General features: G+C 36.1%; 1 protein-coding gene across 1 annotated transcript in view; it reads right to left on the reverse strand.

Annotated features, from left to right (window-relative positions):
• LOC135301944 (uncharacterized) overlaps nt 1–19,834 on the reverse strand; it is a 143,850-nt gene that overhangs the window by 24,124 nt on the left and 99,892 nt on the right. Inside the window, 4 exon segments of the mRNA XM_064422528.1 lie at nt 605–799; nt 7,715–7,839; nt 7,995–8,121; nt 17,064–17,156. The gene's annotated coding sequence lies outside the window, so the exon portion shown is untranslated.

The following is a 19,834-nucleotide window of genomic DNA, read 5'->3' on the forward strand; positions in this document are numbered from 1 at the left end:
ATTATAATGAGATTATGAGAGCAGTGTTTTTGTGCAAGTTCCTCTTACTTGCAATTAATATTCATAATGAATTACTACTTTTGTACCTTCAGAAATTTAGTAACTTATATCAAAGCTGGATATCACATCATAAACTAAAAAACGCACTGAGTGAACTTTAAAAACTGTTGATATTCTGCTGTTTGGATTAGAGAAGAACTGGAAGAAAGATGAAGTTGTCAGCACAGTGACTCCTGAACTAAAGCATGTCTATGGAATCTACTGGGCAGTCTCAGATAATATTAATATAAAATATTTTTCTATGGAAAGATTAATCATATAAAAAATTTCTTAGGAAGATTTACATCTAAGAGACTTTCAATTTTTTCCCAACAGCAAGTTCACTTGGCTGTACTGGAAATAGATATGAGAAATATTTATGTCTGTGTACACAAATTTCCTCACACCCATCCTGAGAACCAAAATAAACTCTGCAGAAAAAAAACCCAAAACATCTTTTTCTGGGTGCCAAGTTGCATCATTTGCTTCTTTGGATATAGGGAATAATTTAAACAACCACACATGTCTTCCGGAAATTTTTCCTCTTCTCCATTGGCTAATATACCTTGGGGACTGATTTCTTCCCAGGATAGAATCTGTTGAATCTACGTGATGAATCTTTTGGCAATGAAATGTTGTTCCTGTGGTGTTCTCCATACAAGCACATTCCAGCCACGAGGATTGTTGTGTAAAGATTGCTGTTGTCACTGTTGCTCAAAGCAGGGAAGGGAGGCTGCCACTCTCTATAAATTACATCCAGCTATAAACAAATAATTATGAGAGGTTATGCATTGCCATCCTCAGGCAACCAGTGGTACTGGGAGAATGAGTCTATAATGAGCAACACATACTGACAAGTGTTCTGGGTTTTATAAAATAGGTTAATCATAAATTGCCTTCAGATTAAAAAAAAAAAAAAGAGTACAGTATTTAATGTCGAGAAAGTGTGTGCATGGCACTTGTTATTATCAAGTATTTTCATTGGGAGAAAAGTTCTTTTATTGAGTAGCAAGATATCATTGTTCCTATTTAGCAAAATGTTCAGCAGAAGAAAATATATGGGATCTTGCCTTTCCCAGAAACTAGGTATAAATTCTTTACTTTAGAGAGGACAACTGTTCACGACACATTGAGAGTCCACTCCTTCTGTTTACACTGTTTATTCTTACAGAGGCACTCTGCTAACAATATGTAAATCATAAACACCCTCTCACACACAGTCTGGCATTCATTGTTCTTGGAAAAATGTATACTGTAATTCTTCTCTTTTCCTCCTCAAATTCTTCATTAACAGGACATTTCTGATGGATGTTAACTGGAAGAGAAGTTTGAACCTCAACTTTCAAGGTTTTGTTTTGAGATATATAGTGCAGCACAGACCATCTTACTTGAAGCCTCTTAAAGAGAGTATTTGCCTGTCACACCATCAAGGATAAATTGGACACTGACTATCCAGAGACCCCAGAGATCAAAATGAATCTAAAAATTGATGGGTTGTAACTAGACTGTTAAATGAATACAGAACCTACAAGCCCTGGGTATACTACACAGGAAGATTGTTAAAACTTCATCTTCCCTTAATCCTGTAACTAACATAACTTACTTCTGAAGCCAAAGACAGGAATGGTCCTTTCCTTGTTATAATCATAGACTCATAGAATCATGGAATTGCTTGAGAAAACCTTAAAGATCGTCAAATTCCAATCCTGCTGTGGACAGAGACTTCATTCTCTAGGTCATGTTACTCAGGGCCCCATCTAACATGGGGTATCCACAGCTTCCCTAGGCAGCCTGTTCCAGTGCTTCATCACTCCCTGAGTAAAAATTTCCTTCCTAAGCATTTCCTTTCTAATCTAAACCTACCTTCTTTTGGTTTAAAACCATTTGCAGCTTGTCCTGTCACTATCTGCCCATATAAAAACTACCCTTTGCTTCTTAAAAAGAGAAGGAGAGATGAAGTGATTTGCATAGTTCTGTGCTTTAATTACAGAGCAACCTTTGGCTGATGACACAACTATCCTAATTAAGTAGCATTATGCTACCCGTGGGACCTTTCTGATTAAGCCCCAATTATGTGGAGTATTCATGATGATGGTAAAAGCTATCCCATTTTCTAACTGTTGCAGCACATGGTAATGATGTAAACATCTCTCCTGGGACCAAAGGATGAGAAGAGTTAGTGCTTTTAGAGACCCAGCAACAGTTTCCAAAGCTGAAGATTTCTAAAACATCGAGAAATGTTTTAAGTTGCGTTTAAGGTAATACAAGGCTTTTTCAGAATACTGCAAGAGTGGATATGCAGTCAACAATGGATTTTTGAAGACCTAAACCACAGTTTTTCTTTCACCTTTTTTAGACTTCAGTGGTAGATGTCAGTGTTCTTCAAACACCTGTCTTCAATGCTGGAGTTTATTCATACACAAAATATTTCTCTTATCAGCAAATTTGTCAGATTTTTTCCTGCTCTTTTGACTCTGTTTTGGGTGACTGATCTGTTGCCTCAGAGTTCGTACTCTGAACAACATATATAACAATTCTTAGAGAAAAACACATGAAGGCATAAATGTTGCATAATGTCTAATATGCTGACTGGAAATGTGAGATTTCCCCATTGATCTGAAACAAGGAAGAAATATCTCTACTCAGATTAAAGAAGATGCATTTAGCCAACAGAGACATAGTGATGCTGTGAAAATTTCATTTGGGTATAAGCAGCCACTAGTTTGAAACAATAAAAAGACCTCTGAAAGTTTCCTTCTTCAAAAGTAGAACAAAGTGACACTAACAGAAATTTTGGACAGATGTGAGTTCTTTTTAGTGTCTTTGTCTATTTAAAAGGTCCAAGGTAGAACAGCTGTCATGGTGATCTTCTCTACTCCCTTGCACTTTGACAAATGTAAAAATAAGCTTGTCAAGATAATATTAAGACTCATTGCTCATGGATATAACCATGCAATAAATTTTAAAGCTGAAGAAAAATTAGAGTGCAGTATTGCCAAAGGAGCACCTAGATAATTTCCCCTTTGTTCAGTTCCCAAATGTAAAATTGAGTTGTTTTCTAAAGCAAAGGATTAATATAAATTAAAATATGATGAAGGTTAGAAAGACTAAAAGACTATAATTACAAAATAACCATTTGCATAAAAAAAGTGGGATCAATCCTTAATCCTTAAAATAGTGAAGCCAGACATTAACATATTCTGAAAATCTAACCAAACTGTAAAATAGGTTCTTCAAAGTGTCATGACAGAGCTTGCTTTATACTTCATTAATTAAGTTGTTCATTAGCCAACATTTATAAACAAACTGAAAGGCAATCCACATACCACAAGTATTCCTTTGATCATGAGGGGTTTTTTCTCCAAATCACACCTGTTCATAACAAATAAATGTGTTTCTAAATGTGTTTCATTGTCAGAGCATGAGTTGTTCAGCAAGTTGTGTGGACAGTCACCTGTGAGATGAATGCCTTTCTCTACTGTTTCTAATATCCTTCTTTGTTTCAGATGTCACCTCCTGATTTCCTCTATCTGCTGGAATACCAGTGAAGTACTATGATAATGCAGAGGAGGAGAAATTTAAAGTGAAGATTTTATTAAAATATAAACCAATGCCTTAGGAGGTAATGTAATAGTTTTATTTCTGACTTGCATCAGCAGTCTCTGTTTCAGTCCCACATAGTAATTTCATTATGCAGGCCTTCAAAACAGTATTAATACCTCTAAACATGGGGGCAAAAAATGTCAATAATGGATAGAGTTGGAAAGAATTTATTTAGTCATTGAAAAATGCATCTTCAAGGCAAACAAGGACTTAATAGCTTTTTTCTGGCTGAAACAAAAATGTCAAACTGTATAGAAAAATCTTCATGAAATGTAAAGAAATTTCAAACTGGGCACTGTCAGGAAAGTTTTTAGAGGGTGAAAACCTAACTCAGTCTTCCAAGGACTTGGCAGAAGAACCAGAAAATTGTGAGCTGAGACTTGGCTCCCAAGTAGGGTGAGCAGTGGGACTGCAACACGAGAGAAGCACAGGCATGGTCCCCACTGCCCACAGGGAAACTGAACAACATGGTCAGACACACAACTTGCTTAGAAACTATTACATGGGCTATTAATCACTGAAATATATCTTATGTATTTTATGTGTATGTCAAGACTGAAACATTATTTTTTTCCACCGTTTTTCAGTCCTTTTTCAGCCCTGTAAAAGAGGTCTGGGGGTGCTGGCTGGCATCAGGCTCAATGTGAGCCAGAACTGGTAGCCCCACCTCCCTTCCCTTCCCTTCCCTTCCCTTCCCTTCCCTTCCCTTCCCTTCCCTTCCCTTCCCTTCCCTTCCCTTCCCTTCCCTTCCCTTCCCTTCCCTTCCCTTCCCTTCCCTTCCCTTCCCTTCCCTTCCCTTCCCTTCCCTTCCCTTCCCTTCCCTTCCCTTCCCTTCCCTTCCCTTCCCTTCCCTTCCCTTCCCTTCCCTTCCCCTCCCCTCCCCTCCCCTCCCCTCTCAGTCTAGGAATAGGCTGCAAATTAGATTGAGAACTATACTGGCAGGTATGTCCATTTTTTTTCTGTGTCTACCTTTTCTGCATCCCTAGATGCAATCAGCAAAACTAAAGAAAGTGTTTGAAAAGGCTAAGAAATTCCAGTCTCCACTACAAGTTGATTTGTTGCATCTTTTCCACCACACTATGTGAAAATGTGGGTTTTTTAAAAAAGAAAAGCCATTATTCTTATCATCAGTTTGGTACTAGCTTCTGCCACCCCAACAGCTGTCACTCTTATCTAATTGGCCATTTTGGAACAGGAGAGGAAGTTCTAGTAAAGAAAACTTGCAGAGTGATATTATGAAGTGAGTCCAATATTCCATTTAATTAGTCCAAAGTGATTGTTTTAAAAACATTTTGTATCTGCCTATTAATGGCAAAAAAATTAGTTTCTTAAGCAGTCAGGCTGAGTAACTCTGGCATAAAAACTAAAGTTCTACTGATGACTCAAGGAAATAATTCTCTTTGAAAACAATTCTGTTCATAATGAAAATAAGTTCATTGGGATTTTTCCTCCTTCATATCTATGTGTATAATAAGGAAAATAAGATATTCATTGAATGAGTAATTGAATATTGTATGATTTTTTTGCTTAGTCCAATTAGGTCTAAAAGTTGAAGCTGCTTGGCATGCTGGCCAAGAGAAATGCAGATCTTGCTAGCAAATATGCTACTGTTGTTTTTAAAAGCTGGGGTTAGTGATGCTGGTTTCTTGCCTCTTTGCTGCCTATGCCTATGAACTATTTTCCTGACAGATGTTATGTAGGACAATGGCACAGTGTTAAACTCTGTTTGCCTGCACATTCAGGCAGTTAGGACAGAAGCAGTGAAACAAAATCAGGCTGTTTGAAAGGACCCAGGATGAACACGAATTTAGGTGAAAAGGGACAGGTTTGAATGTGTCTTATTAAGCAGAGTCAATATCTCAGGTCAGCACAAGCTTGTGCTGTGACTGAGATTATTAATCACGTAATTTAGGACCTTTACTTTTGCATATATAAACCTATACCTGCTAATAACAGCATGCAAGTACCTTTACACCTGCACATATGTACCTTTATTTGATGATAGTATGATAGCTCAGCGTAAACATTTATTCAGATAACTACACCCCAAAATCAAACAATTGGAGGCACTGTCACTTGAAATTTTTATTGATATATTTTTATTGATATTGCAATGCAGACACAAAAATGGTGCTTCATACTCAGGATCAGATTAAAGCCTCTTACAGAAAAAATATTGGTATGGAGGAACTCCAATATTTTAACCCAGCATAGCAAGTTTCAAGTGGATGTATGAGTGGGTAAAAATAGTTTTTTACCAGCACTAGCTTAGGGAGGAAAATTGCCCTCAGTATGAAGCCCTGCATGTGACAGCCAAGCAAACTGAAGAGCATTCAGGGGCTTTACCAGCCACCAGAACCTGAAAGTCTATTCAGCTGAGATTGGTCCCTGACTTGCCTTGGGCTCAGGCTAACTAACACTCCCCCAGACAAAACTGGGCATGATTCAGCAATTGTGAGGTCTCAGGTAACATTCTCGAAAGGAAGATTTGCCACCCCCACTTTGGAAACTCTCGTTTGCATAAACATAGCTTGTATTATGCCAGCTGCTTTTTCTGCCCAGAATATTCCTAAACATATTTCATATATTAAGATAAAAGTAGGGAGTGAAGGTTCAGTACATTTGAAAACTGATTTGCAGAATAAGGGAAACAAAAAGAAGAAATAGCAGAAGCTATTACAGCTTCCTTATCTGGGATGATCTGTATGTTTTATCCAGACTAGCTGATGCTGATAGCCTGGTTGTTTGTTGTCCAGAACTCAGGTTGAAACTCTTAAAATGTTTACCATCCAGCTTGCCAAGGTTTCAACCTCTTACTCTTGACTCCATCATTTATTTGTACTTCTGACCCTTCTCCATGTTGTGTACCTCAAAACCATTCAAAAGTTACATCTACCTGAGTGATGCTTTCTTCTAAAATATGTACTTTGTAACCCTGCTATTTCATCCACAACATTTAGCAGTCAGTTTCAATAGTAGAGTTATAGATTTGGCTTTGATCTTTCCCACAAGAATCTGAATTCCTTTTGAGAATTAATTTCTCCACCAAAGACAGGTCACAGAAGAGACCTAATTTCTGAAGTTCTGGATTAAATGAAGGTAAAATTTTCAGTCTGAACTCACCTTTCCTCTTAGTTTGTCAATATTTGACGTTGTTTACATGCAAAAAGTCTTTTGTTTTTCCAGAGTTTTGCCTTTAGGTGATGTTGTTGATTGATTGATTGATTGATTGATTGATGTCTATTTTAGGAAAAAGAGATTGCTTCAGACTGGTGAGACAGGAGAGGATTTTTATACATACATACTGTATGTACTTTAGTACATGTTGCACCTTCACAAACAATTAACCTGTGCTTGTTTACCACAATATAAAAAGGTAAATTCCTTGCATTGTTGGATTTTCACAGTGTATTTTGCTGGGATTTAGGTAGGATAATTACTATTACTCTTATTATTGCTATTTTAATGGTTGTTTTTATTTTAATTATAGGATTGTTTTCCTTTTTATTTCTAAATTAAGTGCTCTTGAGAGGAATGTGTATGAGTTTTTTGTTCTTTATTGGCATTAGTTGGAGTTCTAAATACCATTTCTTTGAAGTCTGAATGAAGAATGCAAGCCACCTTTCTAACTATAGTTTAGGTCAGAAGAGCCATATTTGAAAATATTTTAAAAACCACATATTTTTGTGTTGTTAACACAGACCTATGATCACTAAACATGAAATAGAACTCAATTTGCATATTTATTAATGTGCACTGTATAACACGAGCCTGAATGACCCTGTTCTGTAATGCTTTAAGGGCAATATTTCCAGATTTCCTTCAGCACAAACTGTCTCCTACTCCAGAGATGAAAATACAGCAATCTATTTCTGTACAGAGGCATTTTCTTTCATAAACCACATAATCATATGAGGAATAACTGGGGAAAAAAGGGGAAAGGAAAACGATGAATTTCCACAGTGTACAAAATTTAAATAAGTTATCTTGGTAACTTACACAAAAAGAAAATAATTCAGATCTGAAGAAAAGAACAGAGAAGTAGCATTGTATCCCTGTGTTTACTGCCTACCTGTGCTGCCTGTGGAAGTTCGTGTTACAGAATCTGTTCTGCAGATCTTCAGCATGCAATCACAGAGTCCCACACCCAAGGTGCTGTAGCATTCTGCTCCATAAAAATATTACCTTTTTTCAAAACTGCAGAAGAAAAAGTGAGTACAAATTATGTTATTTTTCTTTTTCTGCTTTTAGATAAGATGCTTTTAAAAGATGATGAGTGCTTCAAATATTTATCAAGGGAAATATCAATGTACTTTTCCACTAAGCCAGAATAAACAGGTTTATAAACTTACATTATTTACCAGTGTAGAATTTGCCTCTGTCTCAAGGCTGCTGTAACTTGCACTCTTGGACTTCATTTCACTGGCAAATTCCTCTTTCAATATCAGGTAAGTTTGGAGTCACCACCCAAAATCCTGCCTGGGGGAAATTAATTAAAATTATCTGAATCAGCTTGTGCAATTCTAATATTCAATAACAAAGGGGGAATTAAATGTTTTATTAGAGACTAAAATTATATTCTGTTTCTCTCTGCCTCTACTCTCCCTGACAGTCAAGAGAAGAACTTCAAATAACTTTTTGAGGTATCATCCACATTCTGGAATGCTTTTTCATTTCATACACCTCCTGAAAACAGAAGCTTTTAAGTGACATTACTTTGAGGTTCAAGTCACAGAGTTTCCCCTTTCTTCCATTCTCTGTCTTGCTGTCTTTCTGAAAGTTAAGGCAACAAAATGCTGAAAAACTATTTCAATTGATTCAGCCACATTAACTTCTTCTTTAAAGGAGCCTTGGACTGGGTGGAGGGCAATCTTGATTTCAATTTTTTATCCTTGAATAAATTGAAAGATAAATTGCATGATAACATGATCTAAGTAAATAATGTCATTAGATATTAATTCTACCTAAAAGAGCACAGACACAAAACAATGGGAAACTGCATGAGAAACACAAACCCTGTGTCCATCCACTGCCTGGGTTATCTGTACCACATGGGACTCACACCAGAATCAGATCACAGCATGATAGTTTCCTGTTAAAGTTTTGAGAAAGATACTTAATCTGTGTGAAGGCAGAAGCTGTAAAACAGGAATAAAGAGGCTAAGTCTATTTAATTCACCACACTAAGAAAACATTGGTACACTTCAACCCATTATAGTAAATCTTACCAAAGTTCAAAACACCTTACAAAAATTAATAACAGAGCTAATAATTATAGTCAATGATTTCTCCCAAAATACAATTATTCTCCTTTTTCAATGTCTCAGTATGACAAGAACTGTATCACTAACCCAATGAAAATTTTCTCATCTAAAGGCTTTAAAACTTTTTCAGACAAAAAAAAAAAAAAAAAAAAGGTCTAAGAAAAAAAATTTTGAAACAGAGTTTTTAACAAGCCCTAATTGTCTACAAGGTCAGATTCTGTCAAACTGTGAATGAAAACACCCTTGCAGAGTATATGTGTTCCCAGAAAGCAACTGAAAATCAGTCTACTCTGTAGAATATGGATTTAGTGCATACTGTAAATGAAGCAACCATTTGCGTTTTCGATCAGCTGTGTTTTCCTCTTGATTTTCAGGTATTGGTTCATAAAAATTATATATCAATAAACTAAAGATATTCAAAAGATTCAGCATTACAGTTCACAATGTAAAGAAGGAATGCTTACCCTTTATGTCCTGGTTAATTCAGATCAGCCCATGCAACAGGAATACTGGCATGACTTGTACCTCAGCTAAATAACCATTAATACAGTCATTAGCTGTACACAGGTTTTTTTGGAGAAATAGGAGAAATAATTCCTCCTCAGTCATCAGAAAAAGGGTGCTACCTCTATCTGGTCTAGAGTGACTTTTACAGAATTCATTCAAATGCTATATAAGTCCTCCAGCACTTTTGCTTTCTTTTGATGCACCTTCTCAGTTTCATTTAAGTTAGAGGTGGTAGTGAATCAAATTGGAACAAATCAGGACTGACAAACAGGTAATTTTTTTTTCAAGAGTAACTGAAATGAAACTCAGTAAAAGTAACGAGGTCTCTCTGAACCAAAGTAAAAATTTAGCTAGAGATCTGGAACAAAAAGAATCTCACAGACCCACACTTAAGGGTTCTGACTTATGCTATGACATCACTACTGACTATCCAATGTGTTTCTCTACCAGTTTACCAACCAGTAAAAATATTAAGAAATAATTCAACTAGATTTGAGTAAATCCTGAGAAATCTAGAAGAATTACCTTGATGCACTTATCGACTGTCCCTCTAAAAGTAAGAGATGAATGAAAAACGAAAAGAGGTCCATATACCATCAACATGAAAAATCAGGATTTTGGGCTGACTGAGAAGTTTCCCTGTTTATGACACCATTATCCAGGCTATCAGAATAAATTCAGCAAAGCTATTATTTCTGCTGTTATTCAGCAAGCAAGTGCAGAGCTGCCTTTTATTCATCATCTAATTCTTTTAGAAAAATGCTTTTAGAAATCTGTAGGGGGTTACCATCTGAAGGTCAAGCACAACAAAATTTTGGTGCCATGAAAGACAGTAGGGCTCTCTGTGGTGGAGTTTTTTGGTAAAATAGCTGTCTATACTGTTTAACTGTGAGTACAGAACACAGATAAATCAGTCTAATGATTTTTATTGTTTGAAAATCAGCTGGAGAAGAAATATAAATAAAGACAGAGCAACCAGCTATATGATTTGAGAAATCTTCAAGTCTTATTGTCTTTTCTGCCATATAGCACCTGTGGAAGAAAATTACTGACAGGATCACAAAGGCAGATTTCCAAACTAAGGAATAGTTTATTTTCATTGGTTTACTGAAGGCAGATCATGCCAGAACAAGCATTTATCTGATGAGTCTATAATGCTATACTGAACATGAGAAACATCTGCTTTCAGTCCACATATTTTAGCTGTCTGCTTTGGGGTGAAAAAAATCATGTTGATGCAATCCCAGTTTGCTCTATTGCTTTCCCAGGGTGCCTAGGTCAGTCTTGCAGTTAAATTACAAACAATACACCAAGGTAAAGGGTTCATTGTTTAAAAAAAGCAACATATAAAATATGATTTTAAGAAGCACACACATCTTAAAGTGCTCCTTCTCATTCTCTTACTATGGTACTCAAAGGTACCGTTCTGTTAATTTAAGGCACAAACCATCTAAAGATGATGGAGATTTTTTCTGCTTGTTCACCTGAAAGCTGATATTTTAAATCATAAATTTGTCAATTTTTCACACTTCCATTTCTTCTGTATTGAATATCCATTGATATTTTATTGCTAAACTGAGAAGATTTGGGTGTTATGGTTCAGCACTTAAAAGTCTATGTTTTTATATCATATTTCATCATCTACTTCATCAACACTATTGTTGTATTCCACCTTACTGTCAAAATTAAACATCATAAGGTTACTCCTTATCTGCAATTTAGTGACTGAAAAATTAAAAAATGGAACATATACAATAACATGTCTATATAAAATAGTTTGATCAGTCATGGTGAAATGTACATGCTACAGGCATTTGTACATCCACAAAATAAAAATATGACAATTTTGTATTTTATTCAAAGGATTTTGTGTTTAATATTCACAATATTGGGTTTTTTACAAAATAAAATATTTCACTTATCATACTAATTACATTTCTCTAAAAATTAGCATTTTTGCATTTTAAATCTTTGTTTGAAATATGTCTTGTATCTCAGAATTAAATTCTTTACTTCTGTATGCTGCTGAAATGCCAAAAAACTGGTTAAGATGGAAATATTGAATATTTTCTTTATTGTTTGTTGACAATAAAATATTAATTAATTTAAATGTCATTATAATTATGATTGTCTGGCAAAGGTATGTTTCTCAGTGACAATGGAAATTAGTCAAGTGATTAGTACTTTGTGCTGTTGCCCCTGGTTTTTTTTTAAATGTAGGTCTCATTCCCATGTGGTTATTACTCATTAGATGCAGACATGTGCATGAAATACTCTTTTATTCCATAAACTTTCAATACACAGCTTGAGACCTGAAGGAACCTGTGATTAATCACTTACTAATTGGATCATTCCTTCACTGACAATAAATGATAAACGACATAAAATGCACTCAACTGCATTGTTTGTGAGATCCAGGCTCCTCCAGGGAAACAGCACATTTTACAGTTAAGACAACCATCTCATGCAGCAAAAATGCCATTCCCTATTCAAATGCAAAATGCACTTAGTTGCTCCATACTACCTTACATAACAATTCTCCTTGCTAGCAAGAAGAAAGAAAAAAATGGAAATTAAAGCTATAGAAATCTTTCTGAACAAGTATATTCATTAAAACTCTAATTCTTCTTTTAGACAAACTTACACAGCTCCCACTGGCTCTATTGAAAGTGAAATATCCTAGATAGATTAGTTAGAACTAAGCCCAAACATACAAATTACTTGATTCTCATCATAATAATGACATCGATAAAAATGCCTTGACAATATGCAAAGATGTGATCAGATCTTGCATCTCTGATCTTTGAATTTCTGGACGAATATTTCCACTAAATTCAGTTTCACTTCAATATCTTAATGTCTTCCTCTGCTGTAGAAGCAGGTTTGTGCACTATGCATTTAGCGTCCCAGTAACTGAGTTCAATGTTCAATTACTTTAAGGTTTAATTTTTTTCTAATTAGAGGTAACTGCCTTGCATTAAACCTTGGTGACATCTTATTGCTCAGCTGCAGAAGAACAGTGGATTTAATTTGTGTTTGCATTGGGCCACAGCACAAATTATTTGATATGGTTAAAAGTGTAAAAGTACTAAATTAATGTGAAGGTACACAAGTAATAATTTTAAAGCACTTACTAGCAAGTACATACTCCAGTGGAGAAACTTACAGCAGTGTTTCTTCTTTTTTATTTCACTTGAATTTTCATAAAAACATGCAAATATTAATTTTGCTTGTTACATAGATAATCATTCACAATTAAATAATTGGCTGGAACAATTCACTTTGTGTGCTTAGATGTTTTAGATGTTTCAGGTCACACTAGAGATGCACGCACACACACACACACACACACACACACACACACACACATGTGTTGATATCAAATGCATGAGTAGAAGATGACTGGAAAGGACTGCCCATTGTTTTTAAGGCCTCTCAATTCACTACATTATGAGCTCATCAGTCTAGGAAACAACATACCCCTACTAACAATAAGAGGGGAAAAAAATCAAAAAACTACTAATTCACCAATATTTTGGTATTTCCATGTTATTACACATCCCTAGAAACAGAGCTGACAATGGAATTTGGAGCAGGGGAACATGACAGGATATTTCTGACTAAAATGTCTGCTTCAGCTACCAGCCTAGTCTCACTGTGTGAGGTCACTGAGCTATTGCCATCCTAGAGTATTGCTTTGCTGGAGGTTTTGAAGTATTGGCAGAAGGAGCTAAGAGAGGCAGCCAGGAGATTGGTGCTGGCTCAATTAATTGGAACATCCAGAATTGATGAGTGCTGTCAAGAGCTCACTATGAGGATGGCTACCAGAGGAGCCTAACGAAGTGACTGGAAGATATCAAGGTTATTACAGGAGCTGAGGGAAATGGCTGAAAGCAACAAAAAGCAAAAGGGAGAGCACAGGGTAAGAAAGTAGAACAATACTTGTAAATCAAATCATGCATTCAGGAGCGGGTAAGATGCTGGTGGAATTGAAACACTGCACAGTAAATATCAGTTTCTACTTATCAATGAACAAGATATCACTAGCATGAGGAGATAATATTAGTTCTGTGATAGCACGATCCTTGCCTTCCACATATATTAATGACAGCTATAACAACCATGTTGTTGCTATTTTCTTTCTGGCTGAATTTCCAAAACAGAAAAAGAAACCTCATTAGTACATTTTGGTTTTCTTTTTTTCCAAAGATATCATGCTGAATGTATCTTTCAAGTGTTATAAGCAGCTGTGATCTCACTGCAGAATGTTCTTGGCTCAGTGAAAAAGCAATAATGGATATTTTATAAAAATAATTAAAAATAAAATATAGGCAACATATAGCAATATACCAGAGAAAGGGAAAAGGGCTAAAGCACACGGAATGAAAGGCAGAGAGAGAGCTGGTGAAAATGTTTTACCAAGCAGTCTAATCCTTTGGATGACTACAGAAATAAGAACCAGTTAGCAGGTTCCATGGGAGTCTGAAGATTGATTATGTGTCCTGCTTCCTCTGGGCTTCCTGTGCTGAGAATGTCTTTTTAAACTGCTGATTTCACAATCTATGAAAAGGCTGACGAAAGAGGTATTGGCTGTAATCTAGATATAAGATTGAAAGGTTCAGAAACCACCTTGAGAACATGATAAATATTTCTGTTTCTCCCAGCACTTCAAAGGAGTGCAGTCACTGAAGAAGTGAACTCCTTGATTGATAACAGGTAGTTCACATTGCATGAGCCTTTGCTTTACAGCTGAAACAAAGAGACATAAAACTAAAGTCCTGGAATAAGATTGATCAAGTCAACTGAATCAATGAATTTTCTCAAAATACATGTATTTACTCTCTTCAGTAGACAGATCCTCACTCAGTGAAACTTACTGAGATACCAGTATGAACAATCCTTCCCAAATTTTTGTGAAGAAGACATAACTGTAACATCCACTAGATGAGGACTTGGCATAAGGATTTTTCTTGAGTTATTTGACTCAAGTTTTCAATTAAATAGCTTCCTGTCATTATCCTTTCCAGATGCTGGTTAAACTCATACTAACCCTTAGACTTGTATGCTGCTTCTGTTTGATGGATAGACTGATTTTGGGTATTTTCTTATTTTGTTTTGTTATTCTTGGATTGAGATTATTTGTTACTTTGCCAAACTATTTGCTGGATCAATCTCCTTTTATTAGACCCCATGGTCATTGTTCAAATCTCTCTGGCTAGATTTTGTAATCATAAATGCATCAAGGAAGAAAACACTAAATGTTCAGTATTGGCCAAAGAATTGAAAAGAAACTAGAGTCTTTCAGAAATACAATAACACAATATAACAATCTGTGACACAGTACCAAAACACAATTCTGTGTTATCCAATACAGTACTGTTATGCTGCTAAATTCTTATCTAACTTAAAAAAATTGACAAGTATCCTGAAATTCATTGTGACTGGATATCTACATATTACTTGTTTTAAAATCTTCTTCAAAAAAAACTTTATTTCAATAATTAAGGATTTTCTTCCTCAAAAATGTGGTTATATTTAACTTTCAAATTAAAAAATTTACCAGGACTGCTGATTTTTTTAACCTTAAGGAAAAATGACAGAAGATATAGATTGTAAGCATTATATCCTCAAAAATGACATATTCAGTATGCAATAAAAATATCTGATTGTTTCATTTGAAATGTATAACTGGAAAGAATATTATGAATTGAAACTATATTCAGAAAGGGCTAGTTTTCATCAACTGGATTTTTTCATAACACTTGAGTGAGTTAATTTGATATTTACATTAATGAAATTGAATGAGACAAAATGAAATATAACGTTTCAAATCTGAATTTTTAATTTAAAATTGATGTTTTCCAAGATTCCATTTTACATTAATGATTTAGCACTTTGATTTTGCACCCAAACCTGGGATAAGTAAAATGTCATTGACTAAAGTTTGAAACAATTCTCTTGATGGTTTTATTGTCTTGAATAAATTTGTAGGCTACAGTTTATGGTGATTGGGAGTGGGGCTGGGGCTGAGCCTCATCCCCAGTGGGTGCAGCTGCGAGCAGCAGGTGAGCAGCACTGACAGCAATGCCCAGGGGTGCCCAGGGGCACTGACCAACCACCAAAGGGAACAGAGGGCACATGGGTGCAATGCATCAACATGAGAGGTATGAAAGGTTGGGCTGAAGAATGAGAAGGGCAGATATCTGAAGTGGAGTGATGTTCCTCTGTATGGGTTGGAGCTTTCTGAAATTGTATGGTGATACTCTGTGTATTGTGGCTGTTTCAACTGTGACATATGCTGTGACATTTGTAGGAGTCAGACATTAATTAATATTTTTAATTGGAAGTTTTCCAGTCATGTTCATTATTGCAATGTCTATGAGCTCGTTTTTCAGACTGATAAGAAGTCCTTGTAATGGTTGTATTACTGCAATAGGCAGAATTCCTTCATCAGATTCCTTTAGCAAAAATTTGACTTCATTCTCCTAGAAACTTGTATACAGCCATTCCTGAAAAAATCAGCAATGTTTTGTACAATAAATATGTGTAATAATTCCTTTGCTCGATTCTGTTTACATATTTCTATAGAAGTCTCTAGTTCTAGAGACTATCCCCATTCTGTCATCGCCACTGTTAAACAATTTTAATGATAATGCCATAGATTTTTAAGTTTGGTGTAAAGATTCACTGTGACCTGTTACAAATTTTCTACTGACTACCCTGGGATGTCAATGGGGAAAAATATTACATATTTAGTAGATATCAATAAGATATAATATTCAAAAACACTGTTCAAATAGTTTTTTAAAAAGTTGCGTGGATTTTTAATCACATAAAAATATTGATACCACAGGACTGTGATCTTTAATATGAGAATTCTGAAATACTTGAGGCAGAAGGAATTTAAAATGCCATGAATAACATGTAGAAAATACTGTTGTACGTGATATACACTGAGCATCTATGGATGTTGTATGGATGTTTGAGGGTATGGAGGAAAAGAGCAAACTCATAAACAGTGCATTACAACAGACCTTCTGTGACTTTATAATGACAGATTACTAGTAAAATACCACTTTTGCAAACTGAACATTTCAAGAGACCTGAAACTGAAAAACAGATGAAGGTGTCTGTAGCTTACAGAAGACATTAACAGCTCCTATGCAGTGTGCTGAGCAGTGTGTGAAATCACTTCCCTCTAAGTTACGAGGGAGGTGAATTAGGAATGCAAAATATGTAGGAGAATAACATTTTCAAAATGAAAAAAAAAAAAACCAAAACCAAGAGTTTTAATAATGGTGCAGTGTTAGCCAGTAAATAATTCATTAGTTGCATAGAAAAATGTTCTGACTTTATTTATATATGTTGTTTATAAGCATATTTCTATATGCCTTATATAAGGAGCAGTGCAGCAACACTCAAGAGAGATTATAATTTGGCTTTTGTCATTCTGGGCAATTTCCTTGCTGTAGGAACATGACAGCAGGAACTGAACCAGTATACTGGAAGGACTCAGGATTTTGCCATTGACTGAACCAGCTAAGACCAGCTACTTGGTTAAGGTCTAGTTGCTGTTCACTGCTTCTGTGGGGGGAAGCAGAAGAGGGTATGAATTGGAAGAAAGAGATGGTACTTGGACAAATAATTTACCTGGGAGTAGATGAAAGGTGGAAGTAGGTGCATGCTGTAGGCAGGAGGGAGGAGCAGGGAGCTGTCACCTCAAGCTGACTCAGCACAAGGTCTCTGAAAGGTTATCAGAGGTGTGGATGAGTGCTGGAAAGCAACAGAAGTCACAGAGGCAGAACACTTTGCAATGTTTTAAAAGACCAGAGATTTCACTAGAAACATTCAGCTTTGTTCAGTGCTGGAAACTTTTCTTTCCCCAAAATGCAAACCATATTTTGTGAAATATTGGGTACTGCTAGCAGCTTAGGGTATCAGTCTAGTGACACAGAAGCACAGAATTCCTAGAAATGTCCCAAGTAATGACTCTTTGACCATAATTAATTCTTAATGGTGAGAACATTGAAAAGATAGAAAATATGGGTGTTCTTGAGAAGGTTGCAATACGCGGGGAAGTGACTGTAAGTTGATGCCAAGTGCACATAAACAACATCTATCAACATTACATTTAAAACAGTTGTGTGATATGCAGGTTTGTTATTTGGACAGACAACCTGACAGCAGAGATTGATGCACCTATCAGAGAAGAATAAGAATATAAATCTCTGTCTTATCAAAAGGAGAATGCAGGGAGCAGATAGGGCTGAAGTAGTAGACGTAATCTATTTAGGTTTCCAAGAGACATTTGACATTGAATGGGAGAATAGAATAATATATCTTCAGGTTAGCATGTAAGGTACAGAAGACTTTGCCTTCCAGGCTTCTCATGCTGCAAAGTAGTACGTTGATTCCCAAGTGCAGAACATAATTTCTTCACTCATTTTCCTCTCAGTCTTTTTGTTTTTCTACTCCTTGTATTATCTAGAAAGCTCTTCTAGAAAAACTCTTTCTATACATCTTCCACTTTCTGTCCCTTTGTACTGTGTTTATTTTTTCTGTTTCCTTTTATTTACCCTGACTCTTTTTTACATAAAACAAAAGTGCATCCTGACTTAGTCAGACTGATTGATGCTATCTAAACATCCTGAGTCTACCAAGTAAAGAATGGGGATGAGCCACCATCCCTCGAGGCCTGGGAACAGCAAAAGCCCCACAGAATATTCCCAAATGAAAGGTGACTTCTCTAGGGACTTTCTCGAGATTTATCAGATCAGCAATAGGGATTTTGTACAAGTACTGAGTAAGCTACTTAAGAGAAAATTGCATTCTAGAACTCTTACAAATAACAATTCATAAGATATGCAGACACAACAAATAAACAAAAACATTAGTATCACTAACAAAGGTTTGGGTTCCTGCAGCACTGTACAGGCTTCTGAATAATAAACCTCTGTATAATCCCTTATTTATTACATTGTTGTCCCCAGGGATTCCATTCCAGGATGCTTAAAGGCAACATTTGGTCAAAACACAGGAAAAAGGAAATGTACCATCCTGAAATATATATTAATCCTCATACACTGCCACTTGCTGTTTTCTGCAGATAAATGAAAATGCCTTTGACATGTCACAGGAAATCCCCTGTGTCAATATACATGCCCCTTTCTTTGCAGTTGCATGGTAAAGTAAATCTCTCACTGAGACTGCATCAGTTCTAACAGCAGCCTCTATCAGAAATTTAGAATTCAAAGTACAGATACATTGGTTTTACCTCAGGAGAATATGAAGTTGTCTTTGGGAGCAAGTAAGGCACTGCACTTTGGAAAGCAAGAGGCTGTAGCAATGCTGAGCAGTTTGGGATTTGCCTCAAATGATCAGAACCAGTTTGCATATAATATGAGGCAGATCTTTCCTCAGAACTCTTACACTTCTCAGAGACTATGACTGTCACCACAGGTCCCCAGCTGGGTAATAATGAGCATTGACTCCATGACTGCAGGAGGCTGATTAATTGCTTTATTAAACTATACTATATCAAACCATAGTATACTATTGAGAAACCCATAACCCTTACAGACAATCTGATACAGCTTTGACCTAATTGGTCCATCAATCAAAACACCATCACCAGTGTCTAATTAAGAAACCACCCTTTGGTAAACAATCTCCATAACACTTTCTGCATGTGCACAACAACAGCAAATGGAAATAATTGTTTTAGTTCTTTTCTCTGAGCTTTCTCTCAGCTTCTCACAGTTCTCCAGGAAAATCCTGAGAAAGTCTGTGTCTGCTCTCTGTGACCAGAGAGCTGCTGCCACGTAGGACTTCCAGGTCAAACTTTCCAAGTCAATCAAACTTGCACAATCAAGTTTTCAATATCTCTGTGAATGGGGACGCCCTTTGGGCCCCTGTTCCATGTTTTTATTACCATCATTGTGATTTTTTTCCTTACAGACAGTCTGAATTTCCCTTTCTGCAACTTGCATCTCTGCTTTTGTGCATTTGCTGAGCACCTCTGAGTCTAAGTCCTCCTTCTCCACGGTCCTGCATAACATAGGTGAAAAGTCTTTCAGTCCTATAAACCTTCTTGTCTTCAGAATGAATAAACTAATTTTCTGTGTCTCTTTTGTTTTCAAGTTCTTCAGTCCTCTAAACTGTCCCTAAGGGTCCTTTTCTAGACTTAGTCCAGCTTTCAGTCTTTGCACAAGTGATTCCAAATTGGGGTGCAGAATAGATGTGATATCACAAGTGCTGAACAGAGGGGAAAAACCATTTTGATTGACATGCTGGCAGGATGTGACTAGTGCAGTTCACTGCATAGTTAGCTTTCTTCTGCATAACAGACTACATTAGTATACATTATAAAATTTGTGACATTTACTGCCTGTAATACCCAGAGTTACTACTTAGATAAATTT

This window comes from Passer domesticus, chromosome 5, assembly GCF_036417665.1.
Source record: "Passer domesticus isolate bPasDom1 chromosome 5, bPasDom1.hap1, whole genome shotgun sequence".
In the NCBI taxonomy this organism is placed as follows: Eukaryota; Metazoa; Chordata; class Aves; order Passeriformes; family Passeridae; genus Passer; species Passer domesticus.